The sequence below is a fragment of the Felis catus genome, chromosome D4 (assembly GCF_018350175.1).
Source record: "Felis catus isolate Fca126 chromosome D4, F.catus_Fca126_mat1.0, whole genome shotgun sequence".
Classification (NCBI taxonomy): domain Eukaryota; kingdom Metazoa; phylum Chordata; class Mammalia; order Carnivora; family Felidae; genus Felis; species Felis catus.
In genome coordinates, this window is record NC_058380.1 from 27,944,602 (window position 1) to 27,952,586 (window position 7,985).

Here is a 7,985-nt window from a genome sequence, read left to right on the forward strand (position 1 = left end):
CCAGTCTGTGGCATTCTCATTATACAATCCAGAATGGACAAAGACATTCAATAGGCATATGAAATGGTGCTCAACATCTTTAGCCATCAAGGAAGTACAAAGTAAAACCGCAATGAGATACCTTTACCCAATTACAATAATAGCTAAAATTAAAAACTAACTCTACTAAAGTGTTGACAAGGACTTGGAACAATTAGAACTCTCACACATTGCTGGTGAGAGTTTAAAACTGTATGCTCATTTTGAAAACACTGGCATTCTCTGATACATTTAAATATTCATCTACCCTGTGGCCTAGCAATAACACTGCTAGATATAGACCAAGAGAAGCAAATGTATATGTTCCTAAAAAGACCTGTCCATCAATAGCAGCTTTATGAATAAAAAGAAAAAAATTGGGAGCACTTGGGTGGCTTGGTCGGTTAAGTGTCAGACTCTTGACTTCAGCTCAGGTCATGGTTCGTGAGTTCCAGCCCCACATCGGGCTGTGTGCTGACAGTGCAGAGCCTTCTTGGGATTCTCTCTCTCTCCCTTTCTCTCTGCCCCTCCCCTGCTGGTGCACACTCTGCCCCGCCACCCCCCACCACCCTTTCTCTCAGTCTCTCTCTGTCTCAAAATAAATAAACTCGAAAAAAAAAAAAAGAAAAATTTGAAAATAGCCCAGATGTCCATCAATAGAAAAATGGATCGGGGTGGGGTGGCTCAATCGGTTGAGCGTCCCACTTCAACGCTCATGATCTTGCCATTCATGGGTTCAAACCCCACGTCGGGCTCTGTGCAGACAGATCAGAGCCTGGAGCCTGCTTCTAATTCTGGGTTTCCCTCTCTCTATGCCCCTCCCCTGCTTGTGCTCTGTCTCTGTCTGTCTGTCTGTCTCTCTGTCTCTCAAAAATAAACATTTAAAAATTAAAAAAAAGAAAAATGGGTCAACAAATTGTGGTACATTCATACAGGCATACTACAGAGCAAAAAAATAAATAAATAAAAGAATACACTACTGATATACATAATATAGATAAATCTCAAAAACAATACACTGAGTGAAATGATGCATAAATGAAAGTATACATATGCATACATATGTACATTTATAGGAAGTTCTTAAGCATAGAAAACTGAATTATATGACAGAAAGCAGGTCAGTGATTACCTGTAGTTGAGGTCTGTGAGAATAGGAATTGACTAGAAAGAAATATGAAACAACTTTCCAGAATGATGGAATTGTTTTATGTTGTAATCAGGGTGCATACATTTGTCAAAATTCCTTGTGCTGAACACTTACAATTTATGCATTTTACTGAGTAAAATCAACTACAGTTGACCCTTGAACAATGTAGGGGTTGAGGGCACTGACCTCCCATGCAGTCAAAAATCCATATATAACTGACTCCTCCAAAAACTTCATGACTAATAGCCCACTGTTGACTGGAACCCTTACCAATAACACAAACAGCCGATTAGCACGTAGTTTGTATGTTGTATTTACTATAAGCTTCATTCTTACCGAGGAGGAAGCTAGAAAGAAGAAAATGTTATGAAGAAAGTCACAAGAGAAAATACATTTATAGGACTGTACTGTATTAATTGAAAAGACGCCACATATAGGTGGACCCACATAGTTCAAACTCACATTGCTCACAGGTCACCTGTAGGGTTAACATGGAAAACAAGGAGGTGGGGCCAATGGAAGGATAGCAGAAATGATCTCACCTTTTGGTTTGGAAATGATAGAGTGTTCAGTGCATACATGCTAATTGCCTGCATGTATGTCCTACCAGCTGCCTTCCTGGCACCCAGCTGACCAAGATGAAGAACCCTGAAAAATACCTCTGGTCACGGTCATCTAAAGACAACTCTGCAGGGGTGGCTCAGTCGGTTGAGCCTCCGATTCTTGATTTCAGCTCAGGTCACGATCCCAGAGTCATGGGATGGAGCCCCATGTCGGACTCTGAGCTGAACGAGGAACCTGCTTGAAATCTTGCTCTCCCTCTCCCTCTGCCCCTCTCCCTGGCTCGTGCTCTCTCAAAAATAAAATTAAAAGGAAAAAAGACAACTCTGCAAACAGTTATGCCCAGTGTAGACACTGCAGGTCAATATCTTCCATGTTACAGTAAAAAAATAACAGCCACCTCTCCCCCAGACATGCCTTGGATCACATTTTTCTGAAGTTATATAAAGCTTATAAAAACAGGAAATAAAGCATACTGAATACATCGTAGAAAAAATGTCCAAAATCGACTAAAATGCAAATGGAGCCTATGAGAAAAGACAGAGGATGCATTTTTTTTTTCTAAGTTCCAAAATTATGCCGGCCAAAAGGCAGGAGAGGAGGAAATGAGGGCCCGGGATGGATTGGCAATCAAAGGCAAGGAAAACACAGAACATTCAAAGCATTGTGCACAAGCGTGGAGGGGGAGAAGCGAAATAAGTCTGCATATTAACTTACAGCCGACAACCAGTTAAAATGGGAATTTCATGGCATAAGGCTTATGTCTTACACATGAACAGGAATTGAATCAAACTTCGAGAAGGAATTCCATGGAAGTACTGAGGCAGATTTCACTCCTTCCTTCTTGGGTGTTAAGACGTAAGCCTCCGTGCGATAAAGACAATCAGCTACTCGTTAATGAACTTTGAGTTTTCTTCTGGTAGCTAATGGGAACTTTAGTGCTGTCTGTCGTTTGCACAGTGTTCAGTAACTCCTTCTCAAAGATGTTCGCAGATTCTAAAATAAGAACAAATTATGTACATGTGCATAATGTCTGTACAAATAAAATAAGCACACTCATAACTTCTGTGTAGGAATCGTGCCTATTATGGTGTCTGACTCACTAATGTTTGCCAGCATACGAATTTATCTGTTTCTCTTAAATCATTTGATTTTTTGCATATTTCAAGTCTACATTGTTAAGAACATCAAGATTCATCCCTGATTACACGTCCTTTGTGAACTGTAAGTTTTCCCAAGTTGAAATGACTCTTTTTCTCATCGAATGCTTCCCCCAGAGACATTATCTTTACCAGCGATCCGTATTCCTGTGCTTGGCTTTTCTTTGGTCAGAAGTTGCCTGTTCTTTTTCCTTATAACCTTCTTGGGTTTTATTTTCGGTGCATTCATAGTGAACAGCATATGGCTGCATTTTAGTGGCGGTGGTGACCGAGTTTTGCTGTCGTTTGGGTTTGGTCTGCCTTCTCTGGGGCTTTCAGCTTTGCTCAGGAGGACAGTGTCCCTGGTCCTCCATACTTAGCAGTGATATCCTCTACCTGTCTGTGCAAACAGCGACTCTCATGGCCCCATCCTGGATCTTCTCGTGACCTGTAGCTACACCACCTCCAGCAGCTCACGTTTAAACAACTGACTGGGGGCGCCTGGGTGGCGCAGTCGGTTAAGCGTCCGACTTCAGCCAGGTCACGATCTCTCGGTCCGGGAGTTCGAACCCCGCGTCGGGCTCTGGGCTGATGGCTCAGAGCCTGGAGCCTGCTTCCGATTCTGTGTCTCCCTCTCTCTCTGCCCCTCCCCTGTTCACGCTCTGTCTCTCTCTGTCCCAAAAATAAATAAATGTTGAAAAAAAAAAAAAAATTTAAAAAAAAAAAAAAAAAAAAAAAACAACTGACTGTCTGTCTGATCACTACGGCCACTCCTGGTATCAGTCGTCAACCAGTCCTGACCCCCCGCTAGGACCCCAGACCCCTGAACACACCCCTTTGTCACTTCTTACCCTTTCAAATGAGACTCTAGAGACTGTCACTCTCAACTCTGTGCACACATGGCCCCGTCCTCTTTTCCTGTCTCTCACCACCAGAGACCCTTGGCAAATACAACCCTGGTTAAAGCCAGCTTTGCTGATCCTCCACCTGCGCCCAAGCATCAAAACTCAGATGAACTTGGAGCATCACCGAAATCACTTTTACCTCTCACAGTGATGTTCTCCCGTGGCCACTTGGCACCTACATTTTCTGCCCTCTGGTTTCTCTCGAAATATAACCATATGCTCTCTCACATTCCAGCACCAAAATTTCTGGCTCTCTGGTGATGGAATCTATCCTTGTATCAAAGGAGTTATTTTTTTTTTTTTTACATTTATTCATTTTTGAGAGACAGAGACAGAGCACAAGCAGGGGAGGGGCAGAGAGAGAGGGAGACACAGAATCCGAAGCAGGCTCCAGGCTCCGAGCTGTCAGTACAGAGCCCGATGCGGGGCTCGAACTCACAAACCACGAGATCATGACCTGAGCTGAAGTCGGACGCTCAACCGACTGAGGCGCCCCAAAGGCGTTACTTTTTTGGCAGCTTTTCCTACCACTTCGAGAACTAGAAAGGTAGGAGACAGATATGTTCAGCTCATTGCCTTAACCCGTCCTCTATAAAGTCATATAAAGGTTAGTAACACACTCAGAACAAAACAAATGCTTTTTCGTTCCAGAGGATGGAACAGATACTAAGCAGGCAGGCTGGATAGTAAGGGCTAACTGGGGGATGGGCTTCATCCCCTGTGGCCCTTTTGGTGACAGAAGCAAAGAGAAGTCCGTCTAGAGAAAGAACCAGCAAGGGCCCTATATCTATTCCCATGAGCCAATATACTGTAATAGCAAAATTATTTTGCCCTCAGGGAAAAGAGAAAAGTAACTAGGCCTCTGAAGAAAAATAGAGCAGAAAAACATATTACCCAGCCACATTAAGAACAGTTTTTTCTTTTAAATGATCAGTCCCTAGAATAAACATTAAATTTAAAAGGTTTTATTATTTTACTTGGTTTCACTACCTTAAAATATATCTGCAAAATAGATCGGCTATATCCTTTATTGCAGGCTTAATGGAATTTTGGCATCGAAAGCCTGATCCATTTTTGGTCCTTACCTTATAAAACTTCATGTCTATCAGATCCCTTAATGGACAGAGAAGGTCGTTAAAGCTCCAGGCATTTTGCAGGCTGGCCCTGGAAAGTGGCAAAGCCCATTTTTGAAATTTAGTGATAGCCAGTGTGTTATAAGCCAACCCTAGAGATCTAATTGGATTGAGAACCTCATTTCTGCTGAAGGTCTTTTTGAACCTGCTTTTGTAATTCATGGCTCATGAAGGCAGGCCCCACACTCAATGGACATTTTTAGCAGCAAGGGGGAAAAATGATTCACCATTTTCCAGCCAAAAGAAGGTGGGTCTTCAGAGCAGGGCGGACCTAGTTGGAAGAGTGGATCCTACAGCCCTTAACGTTCATCAAATTGGGCTTTGGTCAGATGAGTCTCCACAGAGAGAAGCAGCCCAAACGTTCTTCTCCATCATGACTGTCCTTCAGGTAGCTAGGATAAGGTTGGCCTAATCAGCATGACCGCAGAAATGCCACACGACAGCAGTACAATAAAAAGATCGTTGTGTTTGGGATCAGTTGGTGGCTCCAAGGGTCGCCTTGCAGTGTGTTTCCCGGACAGAGTCTGGAGGAGAAGATTGGGAATCAACACAGCATAACCAGCTTTGGAGTTAGACGTACTGACACCTCCCTACTGTTGCTCATTAGCCGTTGGCCTCAAGCAAGACACCTTGCCTCCCTGAGCTTCAGTACAATGGAGATAGTAGCACTTACATGCAAGTTGTTCGGTGAGATTACAATGGAAAGCACATACTAAAGAATGTGCTCAATCAATCCGTACTCTTCAGTTGACATTTGACCCATTCCAAAGTCTCCAGTAGCCAACAACTCTGAATGTCTCACTTCTTTTTCCTGTGTGTCAACAAGGTGGCAGGAGTCAGGGACTTGCGCCCAGGAAATGCTAACGAGTTTGGTTTAAGTTAACTGTATCCTCAACCCTGATTAAACTCCCATTATTGCTCTCGGGCATAATAGACTGTGCAGCCTCCAGAAAGAGCCGACTGAGCCTAAAGCTTCCAAAACCAGTCAGGAGATGAGAAGTTTGGGCAGAGGGGCTCAGGAGCAGAACAATAAATCAAGAGGAGCACTGTCTGGGGCTGAAATGGGGTCTAATAATTAGTGTCTCAGGAACACGGATAAGGACTAGCATCATCCTCGGTGATGGCCATTGCTCTAGCAAATTCCCCATGACCCACTTTAATTCAGACTTTTCAGAACCCTCTAGATGCTCCAAAATTCCTAAAATTATCCCAGAATTTAGGAGTGAAACTTGATCACCCCACTGGCCAGCCAGTCGCCTAAGACCAAAGCCTTTTTGTCATCTACTGGTGAGCTGGACACCATAAACTGTATGGTCTCCTTTGTGCTGTGACTTAGGAGTAAATGGACCCATCTGAGGGAGGAATTTTTTTCACATTCTGACCTATAATGGCGGACACATGGAACGATCACATTCACCCATTCTGATTTAATGTTTACAATTTTATTATTGTGAAAGCCAAAGATCATTACTATGAGAGTCATGATAAAATCCAACTAAAGTCAGTTATTTCTTTTTCTAGTTGTGGTCAGCTGAGTTCAGCTTACACTGAAAACTAGAGACTTGATTTCTTGCAGAGCCCCAATCATAGAAGGTTAGACAATTAGTGGAGATATATTTAATGTTCCCATAAACCTTTTGCTCCATCAGGTAGGTTTGGAATCCAAGTAAAAATGAAAAGGAAAGCCATCCCACAGATTCTTTTCAGTCACTTTATTGGCCCCAACAGTTAGCCAGGAACGCAGGCCAGGTGGACACTCCCCTCATGGGAATTCAGCTATCACTCCATGTGGCTTTCAGAACTGGCTGCAGCCCAGTCATGAGGGCTCAGCTTACAAGCATTAGAATTCACACCTGTTATTCGAATGATCACAAAGCAGATCTCACTCTCACCCACAAAGAGGATGGGGGGATGGGGAAACTGGGTGAAAGGGAATGGGGCATATGGGCTTCCAGTTATAAAGGGAATAAGTCAGGGGGACACCTACCTGGCTCAGTCAGTACAGCATGTGACTCTCGATCTTGGGGTTGTGAGTTTGATCCCCACAATGGGTATAGAGAATGCTTAAAAATAAAATCTTTACCAAAATTAAAATAAAATAAAATAAGTCAGGGGAATAAGAGGCACAACATTAGAAATACAGCCAATGATATTATAATAGTATTGTATGGTGACAGATGGTAGCTACCCTTGTGATGAGCATAGCATCACATATAGAGAAGGTGAATCACTATGTCCTGTTGTATACCTGAAACTAATGTAACATGGTGTCAACTCTATGCAAATAAAAATTAAGACATAAAGTGACTGATGGATTAAAAAAACAAGACTCATCTATGTGACTACAAGAGACTCACTTCAGACCTAAAGACACAGATCAAGAGTGAAGGAATTAAAAAGATATTTCATGCAAATAGAAGCAAAGAAGAAGAAGAAGAAGAAGAAGAAGAAGAAGAAGAAGAAGCAGCAGCAGCTAGGTAAGCAATACTTCAATCAGACAAAGTAGACTTTAAACAAAGACTGTAGCAAGAGACAAAGAAGATCCCTGCAGAATGCTGGAGGGATCAGCTCAAGAAGGGAATAGAATAATCATAAAGCAAACAAAATATAAAGCAAGCAAACAAACAAAAATCAGACTCTTAAATACAGCGAACAAACTGGTGGCTACTAGAAGGGATGTGGGTGTTGGGTGGGCAAAACAGGTGAAGCGAATTACGAGATGCAAACATCTAGCTATAAAAGAAAGAAGTCATGGAGATTTTTTTAAAAAGTACAGCATAAGAGAGACAGTCAACAATATTGTAATAATGCTGGAGGATGACAGATGACAACTTACCATGGTGGGCATCAGATAATGTTTAGAATTATTGAATCACTACATTTCACCTCTGAAATGGAAACAAAATATGACATGGCATGGCAATTCTACTTCAATGACACATTTTTTAAAAAGAAAAAAAAATAATTGTATAGCTCATTAGTGGCCAAATATCAGCTTGAGGACAGAGAGTGCTCTTTGGAAAAGTTCACCCCAACCTGCCTTCAAATAAGGGAAGGTAGAAAAATATCAAGTACTGCA

The 7,985-nt window shown here is 42.3% G+C and overlaps 1 long non-coding RNA gene across 1 annotated transcript; it reads right to left on the minus strand.

Annotated features, from left to right (window-relative positions):
• Positions 1-1,247: 1,247 nt before the first annotated feature.
• LOC109493619 lies at positions 1,248-7,176 on the minus strand. Its single transcript, XR_002147897.3, has 4 exons — positions 6,894-7,176; positions 5,580-5,717; positions 5,134-5,430; positions 1,248-2,725 (listed from the first exon to the last, which is right to left on the minus strand). It is a non-coding gene; the product is annotated as an uncharacterized LOC109493619 (long non-coding RNA).
• Between the last annotated feature and the right edge of the window lie 809 nt (positions 7,177-7,985).